This window comes from Schistocerca americana, chromosome 7 (genome assembly GCF_021461395.2).
Source record: "Schistocerca americana isolate TAMUIC-IGC-003095 chromosome 7, iqSchAmer2.1, whole genome shotgun sequence".
NCBI lineage: Eukaryota > Metazoa > Arthropoda > Insecta > Orthoptera > Acrididae > Schistocerca > Schistocerca americana.
In genome coordinates this window covers 342,123,239-342,147,944 of record NC_060125.1, presented here as the reverse complement: position 1 = coordinate 342,147,944, position 24,706 = coordinate 342,123,239, and positions in this window count along the sequence as shown.

Sequence of the window (24,706 nt, the reverse complement as noted above, 5' to 3'; positions counted from 1 at the left end):
AGTAAGTCGGGCCAGAGTTGTTCGTATTCTGCGAGCAGAATGAACATCAGAGGCAGTGGAGTGTCAACGTTTGGTGCGGGTTTATTGTTGACTACTTCAGCGAAGAAACCTTAACGGGTAAAACGTAATCACTAGTCCTTACTGAAGTGCTACCCACGCCCATAGAGGAAGTACCGCCTGAAATATGTAGATTTATGTGGTAACAATACGGTGGATGGCCAGTTCACTGCCCGTGAAGTTGATACCCATATAAATAAAGTGGAAGCAGTCTTGATCGCATAACATTTTAATGTGGTGACCGGTTTCGATCTTTTTTATAAGATCCTATTCAGACCATGAATGTCTGCCGGAGACGGTGGCGCATGGCAACCCTCTTGCTTGTGGCAGGTGGTGGTGTCACCATATTAAAAAAGTTATGTGATCAACTCTGCTTCCAGTTTATTTATAATAATTACAGATCGCTGTTTTCCTATTTCAGGACTATGTTCTTTAAAATGTTGATACCCATATCTATGCAGTTAATACAGTTATGAAAAGAACCTGTACCGTACGACATTTAGGGACGACATTTCCACAATTCATTTGTGTCAAAAAAGCATTACGATATCTTGAACGGTTAAGGTACTATCTGAGAGAAGCCGCTTACATGAATTCCCCTGTATGTTAACCTACAGAATGATGAAGGTCACATAGAGGAAGAAACGGCGAAATACATGTGCATAGACGCTTTCATGCCATACACCACTCTCACTGAAGTTGCTTGATTCGAGTCGAACTATGCCACTTTCATAAGGGGTATTTTTCTGTTTAACTCCTCCGGCCGAAAGGACACATGGCTGACATCAGATTTAGAGCACAGCTTAGGCAGCCAAAATTATTTTTAACTTATTACAGGTTTATCCCAAACACTCCGATGCAGATCTATGCTACACGCCATTCTCATTTACTTTACACTTTTTTTTTATTAATTCGCACCACCTGTACTGCAGGACTGACATTTTTTTTTTGATCATGTCTACTGACTGGTTTGATGCGGCCCGCCACGAATTCCTTTCCTGTGCTAACCTCTTCATCTCAGAGTAGCACTTGCAACCTACGTCCTCAATTATTTGCTTGACGTATTCCAATCTCTGTCTTCCTCTACAGTTTTTGCCCTCTACAGCTCCCTCTAGTACCATGGAAGTCATTCCCTCATGTCTTAGCAGATGTCTTATCATCCTGCCCTTCTCCTTATCAGTGTTTTCCACATATTCCTTTCCTCTCCGATTCTACGTAGAACCTCCTCATTCCTTACCTTATCAGTCCACCTAATTTTCAACATTCGTCTATAGCACCACATCTCAAATGCTTCGATTCTCTTCTGTTCCGGTTTTCCCACAGTCCATGTTTCACTACCATACAATGCTGTACTCCAGACTTACATCCTCAGAAATTTCTTCCTCAAATTAAGGCCAGTATTTGATATTAGTAGACTTCTCTTGGCCAGAAATGCCTTTTTTGCCATAGCGAGTCTGCTTTTGATGTCCTCCTTGCTCCGTCCGTCATTGGTTATTTTACTGCCTAGGTAGCAGAATTCCTTAACTTCATTGACTTCGTGACCATCAATCCTGATGTTAAGTTTCTCGCTGTTCTCATTTCTACTACTTCTCATTACCTTCATCTTTCTCCGATTTACTCTCAAACCATACTGTGTACTCATTAGACTGTTCATTCCGTTCAGCAGATCATTTAATTCTTCTTCACTTTCACTCAGGATAGCAATGTCATCAGCGAATCGTATCATTGATATCCTTTCACCTTGTATTTTAATTCCACTCCTGAACCTTTATTTCCATCATTGCTTCCTCGATGTACAGATTGAAGAGTAGGGGCGAAAGGCTACAGCCTTGTCTTACACCCTTCTTAATAAGAGCACTTCGTTCTTGATCGTCCACTATTATTATTCCCTCTTGGTTGTTGTACATATTGTATATGACCCGTCTCTCCCTATAGCTTACCCCTACTTTTTTCAGAATCTCGAACAGCTTGCACCATTTTATATTGTCGAACGCTTTTTCCAGGACGACAAATCCTATGAAAGTGTCTTGATTTTTCTTTAGCCTTGCTTCCATTATTAGCCGTAACGTCAGAATTGCCTCTCTCGTCCCTTTACTTTTCCTAAAGCCAAACTGATCGTCACCTAGCGCATTCTCAATTTTCTTTTCCATTCTTCTGTATATTATTCTTGTAAGCAGTTTCGATGCATGAGCTGTTAAGCTGATTGTGCGATAATTCTCGCACTTGTCTGCTCTTGCCGTCTTCGGAATTGTGGATGATGCTTTTCCGAAAGTCAGATGGTATATCGCCAGACTCATATATTCTACACACCAACGTGAATAGTCGTTTTGTTGCCACTTCTCCCAATGATTTTAGAAATTCTGATGGAATGTTATCTATCCCTTCTGCCTTAGTTGACCTCAAGTCCTCCAAAGCTCATTTAAATTCCGCTTCTAATACTGGATCCCCTATCTCTTCTAAATAGACTCCTGTTTCTTCTTCTATCACATCAGACAAATTTTCTTCCTCATAGAGGCTTTCAATGTATTCTTTCCACCTATCTGCTCTCTCCTCTGCATTTAACAGTGGAATTCCCGTTGCACTCTTAATGTTACCACCGTTGCTTTTAATGTCACCAAAGGTTGTTTTGACTTTCCTGTATGCTGAGTCTGTCCTTCCGACAATCATATCTTTTTCGATGTCTTCACATTTTTCCTGCAGCCATTTCGTCTTAGCTTCCCTGCACTTCGCCGGCCGAAGTGGCCGTGCGGTTAAAGGCGTTGCAGTCTGGAACCGCAACCGCTACGGTCGCAGGTTCGAATCCTGCCTCGGGCATGGATGTTTGTGATGTCCTTAGGTTAGTTAGGTTTAACTAGTTCTAAGTTCTAGGGGACTAATGACCTCAGCAGTTGAGTCCCATAGCACTCAGAGCCATTTGAACCATTTGAGCCCTGCACTTCCTATTTATTTCATTCCTCAGCGACTTGTATTTCTGTATTCCTGATTTTCCCGGAACATGTTTGTACTTCCTCCTTTCATCAATCAACTGAAGTATTTCTTCTGTTACCCATGGTTTCTTCGCAGCTAATTTCTTTGTACCTATGTTTTCCTTCCCAACTTCTGTGATGGCCCTTTTTAGAGATGTCCATTCCTCTTCAACTGTACTGCCTACTGCGCTATTCCTTATTGTTGTCTCTATAGCGTTAGAGAACTTCAAACGTATCTCGTCATTCCTTAGTACTTCCGTATCCCACTTCTTTGCGTATTGATTCTTCCTGACTAATGTCTTGAGCTTCAGCCTACTCTTCATCACTACTATATTGTGATCTGAGTCTATATCTGCTTCTAGAGTATTTTGTAGCCTGATACACCATCACTTTACATGTAACACACAGTCTTCAACTTTTAACTGCTTATGTGTTTACTGTATATGATTCATTCATTCATCGTGCTCCGCGTGTATTCATCTACATCTGTATTCCACAAGTCACCTTACGACGTGTGGTGGAGGGTGCTTCAGATACATCATTTTCCCCGATTTATGTTACATTCCAGTATGGTGCGCGTATAGAATAACTCTCAATAAAGCTCCGTATTTGCTTTAGTTGTCAAATTTGCGGGTAGTGTTACTTCGGGAGACTTACGCGGGAAGAAGGAATATCGTATATTGCCCAACGATTGGGATTCCAATAGTAAACCTTTCGGTGACGCATAACGTCTCCCTTTAGCCTCTTCTAGAGGAGACAATTGATCATCTCCGTAGTACTCTCGCAGCGACTAAACGACCACGTGACGAAACGCACCGCTCATCGCTATCTCTTGTCTACTATTAACTCTACTTAGTAGAGTCTCAGAGTGATGAACAATATTCATGAATCGGTCGAACGAGTGTTTTGTAGGCCATTTCTTACGTGAACGAATAACATTCCCTTAATATTTTTCTAATGAATCTCAGTCGTATCTGCTTTTCTGCTTTCCTGAGGCAGTTAGTTACTCCTAGGTATTTCTGGGTAGTTACTGCTTCCAGTAACTTGTCAGCTGTATAACCCCACAGTAGTGGATTCCTTTGTCTATTTATCCGCACTACGTCACACTTATTTACGTTCAGGGTCAACTGCCACTTCCTGCACCAATCGATCTCCCGCAGGTCTCCCTGCATTTCGCTACAGCTTTCTGACCGTGTTACGTTCTTATAGACAACGACGTCATTTATTTCCAGGGTTACGAAGCTATCGGCTTTGTCCACCAGCATATATCCCAAGCCCCAATTCATATTTTTTTTTTAAATTAACTGACCTATTAACACTGTGTAGAGTCTCGAAAGATTGCAAACCGAGGTATCGCTGCCGAAGACACAGCGAATGTTTTTATAAAAATTCGAATAAAAGAGCAACAGGGCATGACCGCCGTTTGATTTACTGTTATGTTTCGCTTCCCCAGACGCAAGCAACATCAGGAGGTTAAAATCACAACTCGCTACACTTCGTGACATAATTAATAGTGATCGCATCTGACGAGCGAACCTCTAACAGTCAATCAAACAGTGCTCTGTGCTCAACTTGTGGCTCTTCTGGACAAAACTGACAAACCAAACATTTTTCCACAATCACATAATCATACTTTTCTCTTCTACGTATTCTATGCTTCTGTCTCCTCTACAACCCCCCCCCCCCCCCCACACACACACACACATCCTACCTTACCACTCTCTGTCCCTAGTAACTCTTTCCCTCCCCTCCTCACGCGTCGTTCCACTGCTACCCCTCACATCATTGCTTACTTGCGTACTTGCTTACTTTTTACGTACCCATTACAAAACCAAATGCACACACACACACACACACACACACACACACACACAGTGTGGCCGAGCGGTTCTAGGCGCTACAGTCTGGAGCTGCGCGACCGCTACGCTCGCAGGTACGAATCCTGCCTCGGGCATGGTTTTGTGTGATGTCCTTAGGTTGGTTAGGTTTAAGTAGTTCTAGGAGACTGATGACCTCAGAAGTTATGTCCCATAGTGCTCAGAGCCATTTGAACACATGTGCGAACGTACACGTTTCAGTATCAACTATGTATGGAAACGGCTCATTTTAAGACTGAGGAAAGAGCAACTGGTATCCTTGGCATGTAATATCATTAGGCATATAATCGCCCGTCTACGACTCTTTGAGTTGTCCAGACGTAGCGTTATTGTTGTTGTGGTCTTCAGTCCAGAATTTGATGCAGCTCTCCATGTTACTCTATCCTGTGCAAGCTTTTTCATCTCCAAGTAACTACCGCAACCTACATCCATCTGAATCTGCTTAGTGTATTCATGTCTTGGTCTCCCCCTACGATTTTTACACTCGGCGCTACTCTCCAATACTGAATTGGTGATGCCTTGATCCCTCAGAACATGTCCTACCAGCCGATCCCTTCTTCCAGACAAGTTGTGCCTCAAATTTTTCTTCTCCCCATTTCTATTCACTACCTCCTGATTAGTTACTTGATCTAACCATCTAATCTTCAGCATTTTTCTGTAGCACCACATTTCGAAAGCTTCCATTATCTTCTAGTTTAAATTTCTTATCGTCCATGTTTCACTTCAATAGATGGCTACACACCATATAAACACTTTCAGGAAAGACTTCCTGACACTTAAAATCTATACTCGATGTCAACAAATTTCTCTTCTTCGGAAACGTTTTCCTTGCCATTGCCAGTCTTCATTTCATTTCCTCTCTATTTCCACCACCATCAGTTATTTTGCTCCCCAAGTAACAAAACTCATCTACTACATCGAGTGTCTCATTTCCTAATTAATTCCCTCAATATCATCTGAATTGATTCGACTACATTCCACCATCCTAGTTTTTCTTTTGTTGATGTTCATCTTATATCCTCCTTTCAAGACACTGTCCATTTGTTCAACTGCTCTTCCAGATCCTTTGCTGTCTCTAACAGAATTACAGTTTCATCGTCAGACCTCAAAGTTTTTATTTCTTCTCCGTGGTTTTAATTCATATTCCAAATTTTTCCTTTACTGCTTGTTCAACATACAGATTGAATAACATCGGGGATATGCTACAACCCTGTCTCACTCCCTTCCCAACCGCTGCTTCCTTCTCAAGCTGTTCGACTCTTATAACTGCCATCTGGTGTCTGTACAAATAGTAAATAGCCTTCCGCTCCCTGTATCTGACCCCTGCCACCTTCAGAATTTGAAAGAGAGTAGTCCAGTCAACATTTTCAAAAGCCTTCTCTAAGTCCACAAATGCTAGAAACGTAGGTTTGTCTCGCCTTAATCTACCTTCTAAGGTAAGTCGTAGAGTCAGTATTGCCTCACGTGTTTCAACATTTCTACGGAATCCAAACTAATCTTCCCCGAGGTCTGCTTCTACCAGTTTTTCCAGTCGTCTGTGAAAAATTCGTGTTAGTACTTTGCAGCCGTGAGTTATTGAACTGATAGTTCTCTAATTTTCACACCTCTCAACACCTGCTTTCTTTGCGGTTGGAATTATTTTTCTTCTTGAATTCCGAGGCTGTTTCGCCGGCCGGCCTCATACATCTTGCTCACCAGATGGTGGAGTTCTGTGGCTCTCCCAAGGCTATCAGTAGTTTTAATCGAATGTTGTCTACTCCCGTGGCCTTGTTCCGACTTAGATCTTTCAGCGCTCTGTCAAATTCTTCAAACAATGTCATATCTCCCATTTCATCTTCATCCACGTCCTCTTCCATTTCCATAATATTGTTCTCAAGTACGTCGCTCTTGTATAGACCCTCTATATACTCCTTCCACCTCTCTACTTTCCCTCCTTTGCTTAGAAATGGTTTTTCGGCTCTCTTTTCTCCAAAGATCTTGATTTTCATATAGGCAGTATCTACCTTACCCTAGTAATGTATGCCTGTACATTCTTAAAGTTGTCATCTAGTAATCCCTGATTAGCCATTTTGCACTTCCTGTCTATCTCGTTTTCGAGACGTATGTATTCCTTTTTTCCTGCTTCGTTTACTGCATTTCTATATTTTCTTCTTTCATTAACTAAATTCAATATATATCTTCTGTTACCCAAGGATTTCTACAAGCCCTCGTCTTTTTAACTCCTTGATCATCTGCTGCGTTCACTGTTTCATCTCTCAGAGCTACCCATTCTTCTTCGACCGTATTTCTTTTCCCCTTTCTTGTCAATCGTTCCCTAATGCTCTCTCTGAAACTTTCTACAACCTCGAGTTCTTTCAGTTTAATAAACAATCTCAATCATCTTGAAGAACAATCATTTACTCCATTCCTCAACATTACAAGCATAGCCATAATTGACAGTCAGTAGCAATGGGAAGCTTTGGACTGGCCTATAGAGTAAAGTTTAACCACTGTCGCTACTTGGGAATACATTCAACGTATAATGACGTCATTTTTATTTATTATTGCATTAGGTAGGTGCATAAGTTCGCGGCGTTTTCCATAAGTTTAATAAACACAAAAGATACATATACCACAGACTTTGGTCATCATAATATATTGTCCTTCACTACTTACAACAGCCTGCCAAAGCTGGAGTAACTTTCCGATTCCAGGACTGCAGAAAGCTCGTGTCTTTGAGGCAAAGAACTCGTGAATCACGTTCGGATAGAGTTTTCATCATGAAAGGAATTTCTTTTAAAGTTGTTAGATGCAGAGCGGAAATGGTGAAAATCTGAGGGCGCGAGATTAGGTTAATAAGGTGGGTGCGGAATGACTTATCAACCCAACTTCTGTATAGCGCTCTTTGTCAGTCTCGCAGAATGTCGACAGGCGTTATCATGGAATAGCATCACTTCACGCAGTCTTCCTGGTCATTATTCTTGGATTGGCGTCTGGAAGGCGTTTCAGATTGTTGACGATAAATGTCAATAGTGATAGTTACACCTCAGGAAAGCAGTTCAGCACTTCGTAGTATACCACACCGTCACTGTTCCACCAGATGGATAACATTATCTTTTGTGGATGCACGCAGGTCTGTGTATGGGGAGTTCATGCTTTGTTTGGCCTCATCCATGCCTTTCTTTTCATTATGTTAGCATAAAAACACCATTTACCGTCACCAGTAACGATACGGGATATGGTGTTGTTCACGAGCTAATTGATGACGAACAAGCAGAAATACACATACGGACAACTGCCGATTTTTGTGATTTTGGCTTGGAGCATACGGCATCCATACATCCGATTTTTGAACATCCCCAACTGCAAGCAAACGTCGCACAATAGTAGAATGATCACAGTTCATCACAGTTGCAAAATCTCGAGTACGCTGACATGGATCATTGCTGTTCAACGCGTTCAAAAGATCTTCATCAAACGAACTTATGCAACAACCTTATAACGTGGACATTCCAATAGTTTTACTCGCTGTTTTGCTTAGAAGGAAGACCACTGTCAAACTGCGATCATGACGAGTATCAAAAATATTGATAAGCTCTCACAAATATCAGACGCATCTGCAAAAGTGACGACCTCATTATGTACCGTATACTTCCAGTATTGCCGAGAAATATTCCCGTTGCAAAATACATGTTATTTGTTATTTTCGTTACTGAATGTCATTACGAATTTCTTTTTAATTTGTTGTGGACCTCCTCTGAATATGACCATCTAATCAAATCACATTTTGATTTATTTCTTGACTTTTCTCTGAAAAAATAACTATCGTTTGTTTCTTTTCCTCTGTATGTGTGTCCGCAACTCTTGCGGTAGCGTTCTCGTTTCCCACGCGAGGAGTCCCGGGTTCGATTCCCGGCGGGGTCAGGGACTTTTTCTGCCTCTAGATGACTGGGTGTTGTTGTGTCGTCTGCATCATCATCATTCATCCCCGTTACGGTCGGAGAAAGGCAAGAGCAAACCACCTCCACTAGGACCTTGTCTAGTACGGCAGTGCGGGTCTCCCGCATCGTTGCCCTACGCTCCTCGGAGCATGGGACCTCATCATCACCATCTGTATGTGTTTGCAATACAAAACAACCGTTACTGCAAACTAATACGAATTGTATAACGAGTTGTTGTAAAACAGAATCTGCCCACTCCTCCCAGAACACAATTTAATTTAACAACCGAACTGAACACATTGTAGGGAAAGTAGGTAGGTCGAAATAATTTACGTTGCACACGTATTGCTCTCGAATAAATCACTCACGCCGCCTACTGGTCGTACAAGGCGTCTGAATTCACAGGACAACGAAGCGCATCTCTATCTACCCTTACATCTGGGAGGTTTACGAATGCTGCGGACTACGTCCGAGCCGGACTCGAACTGTCCGCGGAAAGTAAAACATGATGCATGAAAAAATATATTTGGCACTCCGTATCTCTATCGACGTACTCTGCTGAGACTTATTTGAGGAATTTGAACATTGCCGAATGGGCACAAAGTTCATGGGGAGAAGAAGACGTGCGAGTAACTAAACGTGTCCTTCGAGTCCGCAGAGGGTAAGGAAGTGGAAGGGTACGAAAAATACCTAAGAAGCCCGCGTAGGGCACGAACTGTGTGCGGAGAAGGAGCCATATGAGTACCGAAACGTCTCTGACAGTAACAAAACGGCATTTTGACTCTCGTGGCGTATTCGAAATTTACAAGAAGACCAAATTTTGATGCGTGAAGTTCAGAAATCATACAGGGTGGCGCACGAAATGTGTTACCATTTTGTTTTTGAATATGAACTTTATTGTCAATACAGTCTGAAAGGAACATATACTACAATGAAGAGCCGTCCATGGAGATTTGTTCTAACTCAGGACATACTCAATATGTCCAGCATTTAGTTTCCTAACCTCCTTAAAACGAACACGGAAGTTAGTGATTACCCTACGGCACATGTCTTCCGTAATTTCACTGCAAGCTTGAAGAATAAGTCTTATGAGCTCCATTAAATCACGTGGACGGTGCGGGAAAATTTTTTCCTTTAGATACCCCCAAAGAAAAAAGTCACATGGATTGAGGTCTGGACTATGGGGGGCCAATTTTGTCCGTCATTGAATCGACCTGGAAACCTGAGTGAAATGGTCCGCATATCGAAATGCTCGTGTAAAAACTCCAACACAGTGTTTGCAGTATGTGGCTTTGCTCCATCTTGCACGAACCATTGCGTTTTGAAGGGCAAGCCAGTAGCAAAAAGCTGTGGAATGAAGCTATTGCGAAGCATGCTCAAATAACGGTCGCTGTTCACAGTTTCTTCATTTGCCAGCATTACTGGATACGCAGATAATGCGTCATCACTCCAACCATCAGCTGCGAGTTGATGGTTGGAGTGCTGACACATTATCTGCGTATCCAATAATGCTGGCAACTGATGTGATATACGCAGGGAACATATCAACCTGTGCAGCATCAGCAACAGCCTGAAAATGACGCATTGAAGCGTTGAAACTGGTTGCAACAAAATAAAATAAAATCAAAAGGACGGCTGTAGGTGTTCTATTTTGTCACAATAGAAAAAAATGTGTCTTGCATAAGGCGGAATTCGTCATCCTACTTTCGTAGCAAGCTCGGATATAACAAGAAGATCTGCAACACCACAAGGTGATTACTTCCTTGAATTGTTAAGACTCTCGAGATGTATTATGTAATCGCTGGATCGCTGGTTTGAATCTCGTTTCGGTTGTTAATATTTTCTTCTTTTTTTTTTTTAGTTCAGATACCTACGTCATTGGAATATAAAATTCATGAAACGTTAATTAATACATATCTAATGGTTAATTTTACGAAAAAAGTATATCTTCCTATTTCTACATTACTGGGCTTAAAATTGCTACACCACGAAGATGACGTGCTACAGACACGAAATTTAACCGACAGGAAGAAGATGCTGCGAAATGTAAATGATTAGCTTTTCAGAGCATTCACACAAGGTTGGCGCCGGTGGCGACGTCTACAACGTGCTGACATGAGGAAAGTTTCCAACCGATTTCTCATACACAAACAACAGTAGACAGGCGTTGCCTGGTGAAACGTTGTTATGATGCCTCGTGCAATGAGGAGAAATGCGTACCATCACGTTTCCGACTTTGATAAAGGTAGGATTGTAGCCTATCGCGATTGCGGTTTATCGTATCGCGACATTACTGCTGCGTTGGTCGAGATCCAATGACTGTTAGCAGAATATGGAATCGGTGGGTCCAGGAGGGTAATACGGAACGCCGTGCTTGATCCCAACGCCCTCGTATCACTAGCAGTCGATATGAAAGGCATCTTACCCGCATGGCTGAAACGGAACCTGCAGCCACGTCTCGATCCCTGAGACAGCAGATGGGGACGTTTGCAAGACAACAACCATCTGCACGAACAGTTCGACGACGTTTCCAGCAGCATGGACTATCAGCTCGGAGACGATGGCTGCGGTTAACCTTGACGGTTCATCACAGACAGGAGCACCTGCGATGGTGTACTCAACGACGAACCTGGGTGCACGAATGGCAAAACGTCATTTTTTCGGATGAATCCAGGTTCTGTTTCCAGCATCATGATGGTCGCATCCGTGTTTGGCGACATCGCGGTGAATGCACATTGGAAGCGTGTATTCGTCATCGCCATACTGGCGTATCACCCGGCGTGATGGTATGGAGTGGCATTGGTCACACGTCTCGGTCACCTCTTGTTCGCATTGACGGCACTTTGAACAGCGGACGTAGCATTTCAGATTGGTTAAGATCCGTGGCTCTACCCTTCATTAGATCCCTGTGAAACCCTACATTTCAGCTGGATAATAGATGACCGCGTGTTGCAGGTCCTGTACGGGCCTTTCTGGATACAGAAAATATTCGACTGCTGCCCTGGCCAGCACATTCTCCAGATCTCTCCCCAGCTGAAAACGTCTGATCAATGGTGGCCGAGTAACGGGCTCGTCACAATGCGCCAGTCATTACTCTTGATGAACTGTGGTATGGGCAGCTGTACTTGTACACGACATCCAAGCTCTGACTCAATGCCCAGGCGTAACAAGGCCATTATTACGGCCAGAGGTGGTTGTTGTGGGTGTTGATTTCTCAGGATCTATGCACCCAAATTGCGTGAAAATGTAATCACATGTTAGTTCTAGTATAAAATATTTTTGCAATGAATACCCGTTTATCATCTGCATTTCTTCTTGGTGTAGCAATTTTAATGGACAGTAGTGTAAAAAATAAATTCTTAATTACTCTTACTTATAAAAGTTTGGTTGGTTGGTTTGGGGTATAAAGGGTCCAAACTATAGGGTTATCAGTCCCTTTATAAAAGTTTATTTATAACACTGTTTAAATTAAAAATATTACAAATTAATTTTTTTCATCTTTAAGCGTTTTAAGCTTCACAGAAACGCTCGTAGAACACGTAACATTGTTCAAAAACTTACTGTGGGCAAGAATAGAACCCATAACCCCATATGGCAGGAGAGCATTCTCCAACATATCCAGGTTTTCGTGGAGTAGCATCAGTTCACGAACTCTTGTTGGTCTTTGTTCTTGGATTGCGTCTGCAAAACGTCTCAGGTTTTGAGAATAAATGTCATCAGTGATGGTCAATCTTAGTTTAGTGTATTAAACACTCCCAGAAAACTTCAAAGTCGATTTTCCGGAAAATGTTTGACAGTCGTACCAAACTGTTTTGGGAAACTGATGTTGAGTTTCAAACTTCACGCGCCAAACATATAAAACTCCGATTGCCGTGCGGCCTCCTTGCTAATAAAGAACACACACAGAGTCTAGCCGCTCTACATCTGACCATCAAAGACGAATGGAACACATCACTTTATCTACGCAACTGAACAATAACCAACGTGTCTGTAACAGAAAACGCTTTAATTATTAGCTGAAAATATTTTGGCAAATAATTAGTGTGGCATGAAAGAATGAAACACGTTACAGGTTTTGTAATGACTTTTCGATGCTCAAATAAGATTAAGCAATAGAGATGACCAAGGGGACAATCTGGAATGAAGCATGAGAAAGAAGTGCAAAACTGAATGGACTCTTGTATTGACTTCTTCACGTTCGATTTCCCAAAGCTAAACGACGCCCAAAACTCGCTAAAAATGGCTTAATATTAATCAGCAAACACGCAGCCTGAAGATGGAGACAATGCAGCTTCTGGTAACAGCTGTGGAGCGCCACTCGAGACTGCAAAAAGCAGCCAGGCAGCCGGTTATGACCATCAGCGGCTACAAGTGCGATTTACAGACGATTTATAGCTCGACCAGCAAAACACGCAGCTCGATTTAAATCGCTGTAACACCATTGTAGTAAATGATAAACATCCGTGGACAAAAAAAAAAAAGAGGCTTATTGTTCCATTGTTCGGAGCAACTGTAAGTCGTATATCTGCGCCCGTAATAAATGACATCCGCCTCGTACATTCTTGCATTCTGGGTGGCGTCCGAGATAAATCAGAAGCCAGGAAAGAACACTGAAAAGCAACGGTGATTCTTCCCGCTTTAAGGGCAACATTAAACTAACTCAGCGGCTACTGTTCTTTCGCAATGCGCTAGAACAAAGATTGACTTGCGAAAGTAATGGGTACTTGATTACGATTGCTATTTAGTGTCTTAGGCCTACCATTTTGCAATGATTTGTTACGAAATGTACGTAGGGAAAAGTAGGGTTAAAATGGGTACCTCAAAGTTTAGTTACTTAAATAATTTTCGGTGATCAATGGCTTTGCAAATTAAAGTTATTCACATCTCTTATACATCCTGCAACATGATAGTAATTCGGTTTCAGCATAAACTAAACCGTCTCAGTCTTAGACATAGTAATGTCGTTAGTACGAATCAACATGCAGAAATCCTTAAACATACTGTGGAGTGATACCATAAATGTATTTTAAGTTCCAAAACTGTTTATTAACGAACAGCTTGAAATTTTCTACATACTACACTAATGTAGGCAAACATCACAATAATAGCTCCTGATAAAAAAAAACTAGAACAAAAACAAACGTTGTTAAGAACTGAAATCACAGATGACGTAGCTGTCTTCGTCCTCAGCATTCGAAGACTGTTCATGAGTCCAGCCACGACAAGATAAGACACTGAATCTGTACCTCCTTCCATAACGAGTGTGAATGTAGCCTGTTACAAGATATGCATGCTTCGTCTGGATATTCTTGCATGACTAAGTCGAAGAACCTTGTGGTGTAAATAACAGAGAGAGAGAGACTTGTCCAGTCTTCACAAACGTCACTTTTAGCGACTTGGCCCTTTTGGTTCTTCCTCATGAAAAGTTTTCTTTTATCTCTTTCCTGGCTTTTTCTTGGAGGCATTAGAAGCTTTGATGACACAGAGAACGACGATAGACTACCAGAAGACCCAGAAACTGTAGCCAATCCGATCGATTACATTTCTGAAGTCCCAAGACCAACTACTAGTTCTTGTGGTTCTGGAAATATTTCGGTTGTACAAGATTGAGAAACTTAGTCTTGGAGCACATTGGCTTGAGGAGCGTCAACTGGAAATGTCTAAGCTTCTGATACTTCCCTTCGTACTGCTCTTCCTTGTGGTTCCTTCTTCTCTCTCTCTCTCTCTCTCTCTCTCTCTCTCTCTCTCTCTTTCCTACAAACCACGGTTGGCCCGGTTTTGTCCCATTCGCGTACTCGTTTTCCGCCACAGTGCAAAACTGAAAAAAACATGTCGTTGGAAAATTAGGATTCACATTATGTGCATCACACAAGCACAGAAATACACTAAAAATATGCTTAATTCAAATTCAGGGTGTTTCAAATATACCGGTCATTTTTGAAACACCCTGTAATTACTGATCAGGTAATGTTCTTGTTCAAAACACTGTTCCAAATAGCGCCAGAATTGGAGAAAATTTCAGTAAAAACTTTATAAGGTTCTAGCAGTATAAATAACGAAAGACCGCTAATGAATATTATGTACAGCTGTTAATAGTTCCACGCCTTATTACACCAATGGCAGCACTAGTCACAGATATCTGGAAGTACCCAGTTTGACCAACATTCCGGATTTTACTTTCCTCCCATATTATATTACTTATTGTACTATGACTACTTCGATACTCTCCTCAGCCTCTTCATCTTAGGCTTTCTTTTTTTTTTTCTTTTTTTTGGATCCTCATGCCAAAGCCGAATACACTAGTCATAATCTTTGCCGAACATCGATCGTGCGCCCGCATGTAACCAGTGGGTTAGCTGAATTCGTATATTAGATGTTGAGGCAGCGAGATACAAAATAGACAATAAAGTAACAGTTACAACAGAGGACTTCAAGCAGGCGGGCAATGCGAAAGTGGCGTCTGCGACGTGACTTACATGACACACTAATCCATAGGTTGACATGTGGGAAAAAAACCAAATATTGAATTTTGTCAGAAAAAAAATGGCTCATGAGTACAAGCTTAAAAATATCTTCATTCCCAAAATTCTGATAAAGTGAGAAGCAAATTATTATCTTGAAAAGATGTGGTTAAAGAGAAAATTTATGTCCCGTATTATCAGTGGACTCGCCTGCGTAGCCGATGTCGCTAAGCCACGCTCTTGCGATGGCGCTTGACTCAGAGGTAAGCCGGTTTGAATCCTCGTGATGGATGAAGTTTTCACTGTAACACCCCACCCGTCACTTAGCTGGTTTTGGCGTGTGTTCACCCCAACTAATTGACTAACAGATCAACAGAGAGTGCAAAACTGCCGCAATATCGGATAACGCCAATAAGTAATATGGCCCTGTGACTCCTGATTAAACTGTGGTGGCAGTGTTGACATTAATTTATTCAGAATTAATCACTTTTAATTAAAAAGGGGTGCACGTTGATGTTATATTCAGCTATTCAACACCAGATGCAGATGTTGAACATAAAGTTGATTAAGGAAGTGACTTGGGATTTCAACTACTTGATTGAAAACAGATGCAGTCGATTAGCACAAATTTGTTTTTAACTCCTGACCTTCAATCACCACATTTCAAGACTCTCCTATCAGGCAGTGGTAATAAATTGCGTTTGCGTGGAGTAAAGCGCGACAACTCAAAAGTAGTTCCTATTGACTGACCCAGGTGTAATGCGAAGTGCGAGAAGAATTCTACAACACATGGCCCATGAAATCCTCTTGTAAACTTTGCCGACGTGATCCAACAAATTAATCAGTGGCTGGAGCAGGCCCAATGTCACCGAATACAGTGTGGCGGAGCAGCGTCGTTGTGTGTACGTCGGCCGACATCATGGTGCTGCAAGGCTGTGCTCGTCTATTCACTCCTAGCTATCTTGCTCAGTACATAGCTGAACCAAAACTTTCTATCTCCAAGCTCAATCGTTCCATTTGCTGAGTCCTAAACTGCAGAGATGCTCAATCGTTCCATTTGCTGAGTCCTAAACTGCAGAGATGCTCACTCTTTCTCAGGCAAGCTGGGAATGGAAGACCTCTACAGGGACTTCTCCCAGTCTGCTCTTCACCTCGGTTTCCCCTCCAGCAAAATCACTTACGCCAATTGCAGCACAAGTCGCATTAATTATGCATCGCTTCCCAGCACTGACCAATGCCTGCTCTGGGAACTAAACAAATTCCCACAAAATTTCCCTTCCTCTCAACTTCTGCTATTTAGCTCCTGCCAGGCCACCCATCAATTTTAGCATCTGCACAAACACAATTTTTTCCGGAATTCTGACTCCCAGGAGAGTACTTCAAATTCCTTGGTCCTACATTCCCATCGGAGGCCAAGGTATTTCATTCTGTCCCTCTTCACCTGATTTACTTCAGACTCTGTGGACCGTGAATTCAGCGTGAAGTTGCTGTAGTCACGAACACACATATTTTGACCTCTGTTGACCACTCCACCGTAGCTTTGCGCGGCTTTCTCGCATGTTTCCCTGAAAACAGGACGACGGACATTTATCAACAGGCGTACAAGTTCTCCGTCTGCTTCCCAGTACAACAGCATGGTGTTGGGGTGAACCACCCATGCTGTCACTCATCTTAAGGTGGCTGGAGGCTGCACCTCGTTACCGCTTTCTCAGAGCTTGAGCCGCCCTAAGCTGCCTATTGTCACTTCCCTTCACCGTTCCCCAGCCGGCCATGATCAACTCTAAATACTTCCCTGGGGTAAACTAGCGTCCAGTAAATCGACTCGTTTCCACAAAGTTCTCATGTCATGTGAATTACTTTAAAACCATCACCTGACATTAATTATTCCAATACGTCCATACTATACCCTCTACAAGATGCATTGTGCCTTGTCAGTCACTTTCTTCAGCCCTACTGTTCGCTCAACGTGAGTTAGGTGATCTTTAATGACTTCATGTAAGGGGCATAGTTCTTGCCATCTTACATATGCCTGTATTTGGCCGGCAAGGGGAGGAGAGGTGGTGACATAAAGATTGTGATCACCAATTTTGCAGCTCCAGTGTCCAAGATTCAATTCCAGTCCTCTCCACGTTGTCTCGTACAGTTAGGGCATGTGGCACTGTTGATGGTCATCTGTCTGTCCTTTGAGGAGGTTATGCTCAGCGCCCCCTTAGTGCTATTCGCGAGGAGTAGGCTACGTGCCGGCACACTGTATCACCATCTCCCTTCCTCTCATCCGTAACAACACAAACCCAGCACTCCACTATCCAAACCTTTCATCACAGTCATTCACGCGACACAGATACCCACTTAACACTTCATTTCAGGTCAGAGGAAGGCAACGGCAAACCATGTCCAGTATGACCTTGCCATGAGTGGCTTTGCAGGGTTCCTTCATCTGCTCTCCTATGCTCCTATACCGAGCAGGGGACTTTTCATTGCATTATCAGTATGAAAGGTATAAGCAACAGAAATGCTTCTGTTACCTACATGGTTAACGAATGCACAAAGCGTGTGAGACACAACCTACACATGTTGATATTTTACAATGTTGAGTTTAAAAGAGACATCCCTGGGCCACGGCGAGATTGAATGTCGCCTGGTTGTAAGGGCATGTGACGAGCTGCGAAGAAGTATACACTGTGTCCCAGAAGCATTGCGACGAACTTCGAGGGGTTGTACAGGTAGTGTTGAGGAACAAATCAAGAATAGGAACCCGTGTCCGGAAACGTCATCCAAAGACTCTACAGGGGGTCGAAGCTACAGACGCCACCAGGCCACCTCTTCGGCAGCAAACGTGACTTTGTACGCTGACGGACGGTAAGCGGAACGTCTTGCAATGTTATTTGTTATTAAGGCCAAGTTCTCATTCAAATGAACGTAAAATTGGCAAAGTTTGGAATTTTTTTGAGACAATGAAAACACATACAAAGGATCTGTTAGGGGATTATGACTGAGCATACTTTGAACTTTATTTTTGCTTTCCTGTGCAAAAAAGAATAGCGCTCGTAATTATTGTTGATCAATGGCCTGCAGGTTTGAAGTACGCAGACAGAGTGCAGTGTAGCCACTCAGGAGTTACCTTAAATCAAAAAAACATAACATCAGCGGATACTACACTAAATTCATGGGAGCTTATACCTGACCACAATAACATAACCTTAAATTTAACGATGTGGTGGTAACTCGAACTTTAAGTTCGATTTTCCTTGTTTTTTTCACGCTTTATGGCTTTACAAAAAACAGTTAATGTTAACTAATTTCATATGTTGTAAGTATAAGCTTTCAAGAAAAATTCTTACTTTTTGGGGGTCAAAGGTAGAAGTTAATAGCTGAATGCTGCACACAGTTTTGAAAAATCGTTTCTCGCAAAAAACCTGTTTTAATTTTAGGGAAAACTTTTATACGTGTTATTAGTTCAATTTGCATGAAAATTACATGTTATTATTTATTTCTGATGACGCTAAACACACATCTGTAACTAAATTTTCGAAATTAGATATGGCTGATCCTGTAAGGAGGACCAAAAATATGTTTTGACAAAATTTGACCAAAACTGACCAAAAATAGAGTTTACTACAATGCAACCCTTGGATTAAAAAACCTTTTCGTCCCAAAATTTTAGAGAAATATACCTTCCAAAAAACGCTATAAAAAGGGAATTTTCGACCAGTTTGAAATCGAACTTGACCTTAAGCCACAGCCTGAGGGTAAGACAGAAGAAAAGTTGCACGTGTTCTGTGGTAAAGATAACTACAGTATTTATTCTGTGCGGCTCATTGCTCTTTTCGAAATTGATATCATTTGCTGGACGCACGAAGCCGCTACATCATGCAATGAAGAGCTGGGCTCAGTGTCAGTCGAACTGAGGGGCGGCATTACACCAGTAGGACGGCTACAAGAGAAAAAACCGAACAAAAAAGTAAACTAAAATAAATTCCATCACTGAAATCCTGGTAGAGCGTATATCTTGCGAAGCAACACAAAAGGGAGTGTAAGGAGAATGCGGGGCCTCGGAACAGCAAGTGCTCGCCGGTGCGTGGGACGCGCCGGAGCGCACATCGCCAGCCGGCTGCCGTGTTTTTGTTGTGCTGCCTCGAGGCTGCCGCACGCGCAGCCTACAATTTTCCCGGGCGTCCATCTGTCCGAGCCGAGGCACGCCCCGAGACGATCTCCACGCCTCGGACCCCAACTACTGTGCGGCCGCAGAGCTGCGGCACCAGCTCTGTAATAACGACCTCCTGCAGCCCGGTAGGCCTACAAGCGGCTTCCCGCTGATCGCTACCGATACGTCCTGTACAGCCGACTGAAGTGCGTAAGTGAATGTACGAACACTTACTAGAAATTCTACTGTCTCAACAGCATCACACAGTGGAGCTCAATACATTTTAGCTATAACACACTCTTGTCTGTAAAACTTTACGATGAAAGTAACTTTTATACGATGTGTCACTCCCAAGCAAGACACCTTAATGAAACTTGGGCCATACATACACTGAAGAGCCAAAGAAACTCATACACCTGCCTAATATCGTGTAGGGCCCCCGCGAGCACGCTGAAGTGCCACAACACGACGTGGCATGGAATCGAATAATGTCTGAAGTAGTGCTGGAGGGAATTGACGCCATGAACCCGGCTGAGCTGTCCATAAATCCGTAAGAGTACGAGGCGGTGGAGATCTCTTCTCAACAGTATATTGCAAGACATCCTAGATATGCTCAATAATGTTCGTATCTTGGGAGTGTGATGTCCAGCGGAAGTGTTTAAACTCAGACGAGTGTTCCGGAAGCCATTCTGTAGCAATTCTGGACGTGTGGGATGTCGCATTGCCCTGCTGGAATTGCCCAAGTCCGTAGGCTTGTACAATGGACATGAATGGATGCACGTGATCAGACAGGATCCTTACGTACGTGTCATCTGTCAGAGTCGTATCTACACGTACCAGGGGTCCCATATCACTCGAACTGCACACGCCCCACACCATTACAGAGTCTCCAACAGCTTGAACAATCCCCTGCTGACATGCAGGGTCTATGGATTCATGAGGTTGTCTCCATACCCGTACGCGTCCATCCGCTCTATTTAATTTGAAGTGACACTCGTCACTCCAGATAACATGTTTCCATTCGTCAACAGTGCAGTGTCGGTGTTGGCAGGCCCAGGCGAGGCGTAAAGCTCTGTGTCGTGGAGTCATCAACAATACACGACTGGGCCTTCGGCTTCGAAAGCCCATATCGATGATGTTTCGTTGAATGGTTCGCACGTTGACGCTTGTTGATCGCCCAGCATTGAAATCTGCAGCAATTTGCGAAACTGTTGCAGTCCTGTCACAATGAACGATTCTCTTCCGTCGTCGTTGGTCCCGTTCTTGCAGGATCTCTTTCCGGCTGCAGTGATGTCGGAGATTTGATGTTTTACCGGATTCCTGATATTCACACAGTCGTACGAGAGAATCCCCACTTCATCGCTACCTCGGTGACGCAGTGTCCCATCGGTAGGGAGCCGACTATAACTCCACGTTCAAACGCACTTAAATCGTGGTAATCTGCCATTGTAGCAGCGGTAACCGTTCTAACAACTGCACCAGACACTTGTTGTCTTACGTAGGCGTTGCCGACGGTAACACCGTATTCTCCCTGTTTACATCTCTCTGTATTTTAATATGCATGCCTATACCTGTTTATTTGGCGCTTCGATGTAGAAAGATCTGGTACAGCATCTTCCGAAAGGTAACTGAAAGAAATATGGATTGAGATGAACATCGAGCAGACTTTTATTCAAAGGCAATAATCAAACTGAAGTTACCGAGACCATGATGCTCCCCTGAACATAACAAAAGCGGGAAATGGTTTTCAATAGAGTGTGTGATCAGCAGGGAGGGCAATGAATGCTGTGCAACGTTCTCCTATGCTGGTCGCAAGGTTACTAAAGAGGCCTTGTGGTAGAGAACCCCATTCCCCCATAAGTGCGGTTGACAAATGCTGGATGGTCTTGTCTTGTAACATTTTGATGCACTGCAATATATCTTCCCCATGCAATCCACACGTGCTCGATGGGTTTTACGTCTGGGGAACGTACAGGCCAATCCATCCACTAAATATCCCCTGTTTCCAACAGCTCCTTTACCTGTGCAGTTCAACGCACTCGCGGGGGGTTGTCATCCACAAAAATGTAGTCATGGGTGAAGGCACCACTGAAAAGACCCACATGGAGAAGGAGTACAGATGCACTGTGTTCAAAGATTTGGTGGTCAGTATTCCCATGCAACATGATACCTCGTCACACCTGGACAATCAAAACAATCATGTTCGAGAATGCTGGACATACCCTCATATGATGATGCACCCGAGAACGTTCTCGAATATTATCACTCAGTTGTTTTCGGTGATATGATGTAGATAAGCATAACGTTGCGTGGGCGTACTGACCTCCAGTACAACTGTATTCCTTCCCCATATGCGTATTTTGTGGGGTGCATTCAGCCCCGACTACATTTTTATTAACGTCAACGGGCGAATGCATCGAACTGTGCAGTCACAGGAGATCTTAGAGCGAGAGGATGCGAGGTGCCAGGGGTAGTAGTGTATTTAACACTAAATTCTTCTAGAATCTTCATATATAAATGATGCTCTAAGCCCCCCCCCCCCTATTCTAACTCCGACTTTTGCTGTCGCACATGGATTAAAAAGAAACGCAAACTGACTGTAATTGACCCTGCAAGTGGAGTAGAAAAGAGTTTGGCACCTGCAATAATTTGATTTGATAAATAAGTTAAATAAAGGAAAGTTTCATTAACGTAGTGAGAAATGAAAGGGTTGGTCTACCGATTAACAGAATGAAAGTTCTGTCCAAAATAACAATCTGATTTATTATGACTAAACTCAAAATAATAAACAAAACACATGAAACATTTACAATACATCAAATTGGCTCAAATAAATGCTGTGAAGGTGAAGTTGTCCCTAAACTAGATTGTGACATTTATGACGAAGTGGTATGTGGAGCCAATTCCTTGTAACTCAAATCTTAAGAGAAACACACAGCCAACGCAACATTAAATGCTGCTACAGTAGTGAGAACTCAGACAATGAACACCCAAGACAGAACAAAGAAAAAAGGCGAACAGGCGTGCTCTGCTGAGCTCTGATTATCACCTAGGAAAATCCCTAATCTGCCTGTGCTGCGGACATACATTACCAAGCTGTCTTCTCAACTGCAAGAACATGATCTGGCGTACCGGAGGCGATGGTTGGTTGCTTCGACGTCCCGTCGTGGTGATGATAATGTCGCGAGTATAGCCCGAAACAAATTATCCTGGTCTGGTTGTTCCAGACTAAAGACTTCCTAGCAATACAAATGCGCCTCTGAGGGAGACGAAGAAGTTTCGCCACACAATCACTGATGGTACAGTGATTGATTTTAACAAGCGAAGTCACACAGTAACTCCGATACAGTCAACTTTAGCCAAGACAGATAACATAGGCCGCTTGTACGCAGAACGCTCAATTGCCAGCCGTACTCGGATAGTTACGTTGAAGTCGAAACTTCAGCAACTTCGTCAAACAGTTACAATTAAATAAAAGTATATTAGACAGCCAACGGAAGGCAGGCTGTCCAGAGCAGTGAGAGCTCAGTCTTGTAACCTACTCCGACCGAAAGGCGAGAGTCGACTCTCTCAAGAGCACCCGTACAAGCCGAACACAGAACATTCCCGCCCTCACGACAGTGGCCGTGGTTAAACGTTCTAATCAGCAACTCGAAAACCGGCGGAAAATTCCACTCTACTGCTAAAGCACTACCATTCCACCAATGGAGATTCTTGGCGCCAATTTCTGCGCCGATTTTGCTACGTCACGGAGCTATGCCCTGAGCAAGCCAATCACAGTTACGATTTTGCAGAAAACGCGGGAATTTGCCCGCCAAGACTGCCTGGGAACACAAGTCATACCCACGCCTCGCTGGTAGCCCGCCAGAAACGGTTTTCACTAAGTTTCTGCGAAGTAACGGAATCTGTAGCACAGCCGCTCCGTCCGGCGCATCTGGGCGTGTCGCTCCCGCTCTTATGACAATGTCGGGTTCTGCAAAGCATCCACTCGACTCCCTCACACCCGTCTGCTTAACCCTTTCAAACTCGGTGCAACTCGCCTGTCACCGGACCACCCAGGTGACGAGAGACGCTGCGTGGGAAGTCCGCGTGTGAAAGAATAGCAACTTTTCACAGCATGCAATTAGAGAGGAAAATCGAATTACTCAGAGTAAGAGAGAAATATGAGAGGGGGCTTCTGCCACCTCTCAAGGACATTTGGCGAATGGACTGACTTGCCCCTTCTCCAGAGTTAAATCCCATCAAACACTTGTGGGATGCGTTGGGCAGTAATACTGAAGCACGTCCCCATGTTTCGACGGCCATCGAACAGTTGTCAATCGCGCTGGTGGAGGAATGGGACGCCCTACCACAATAACTCCTTACCAAAATTGTGGCCAGCATGTGAGCACGTTGCAGAGGATGCACTGCCCTCCATTGTGATTACACACACACACACACACATACACACACACACACACACACACACACACACACACACACACACACACACACCACTTCCGCCTTTTGCAATGTCCAGGGTAGCATCGTCAATCGCGGTGACTTCAATGTAATTATTGTCTTCGAATAAAAATGTTAGTTTTGTTCGTCTCATTGCGTATTGATGTCTGTTGCCTTCTGCGAAATACTGTTGTAGTTCCTTCCATGTATGGTCCAACTTTCACTGAGCAATATTACTTAGGAGTGACACATCATGCGAGAGTTATTTTCGTCCTTTGAGTTTCGCACATCAATGTACTTTCCATTCTGTTTCTCTGGAGTATTCTGAGCAGTATAGTCCCACTTCTGAGATATTTCGGCAAGCTGACGTTGCTATCTTCAGGCGGTCCTAATAATGTCATTAGAACTCTCTGGGCATAACAACATGTCAGTCTGCGAAAATCGCAAAATCTGGATGGATGAGGAACAAAAAATATTTAGAAAAATTCTGGAAAGAATTAAACTTCACAAAGTGCCGAGTACGACAAGTTTATTGTCCGTCTCAAAGACATTCGGTGATGATAAACACATATTGAGTGCGATACAGACATTAAGAATGAGATTCATGTGATTAGTCAAAGACTAATTGAGACAGGGAGATTTAAGAACGACAAGGTGTGCAGAAAACCGACCTATTTTAAAAAACATAAGATGGAATCAAAGCATTTAAAGGAAGGTGGCTCTCACTCCTGAACAGAATGCAACAGTTGAGAAAGTCAGCTATATATTTAATCATGGAAGAGAACAAAGAAACGTTAGTAGCAAAATTGTTTTGCAATTGGTGCTGGATCTGGTTCAAATG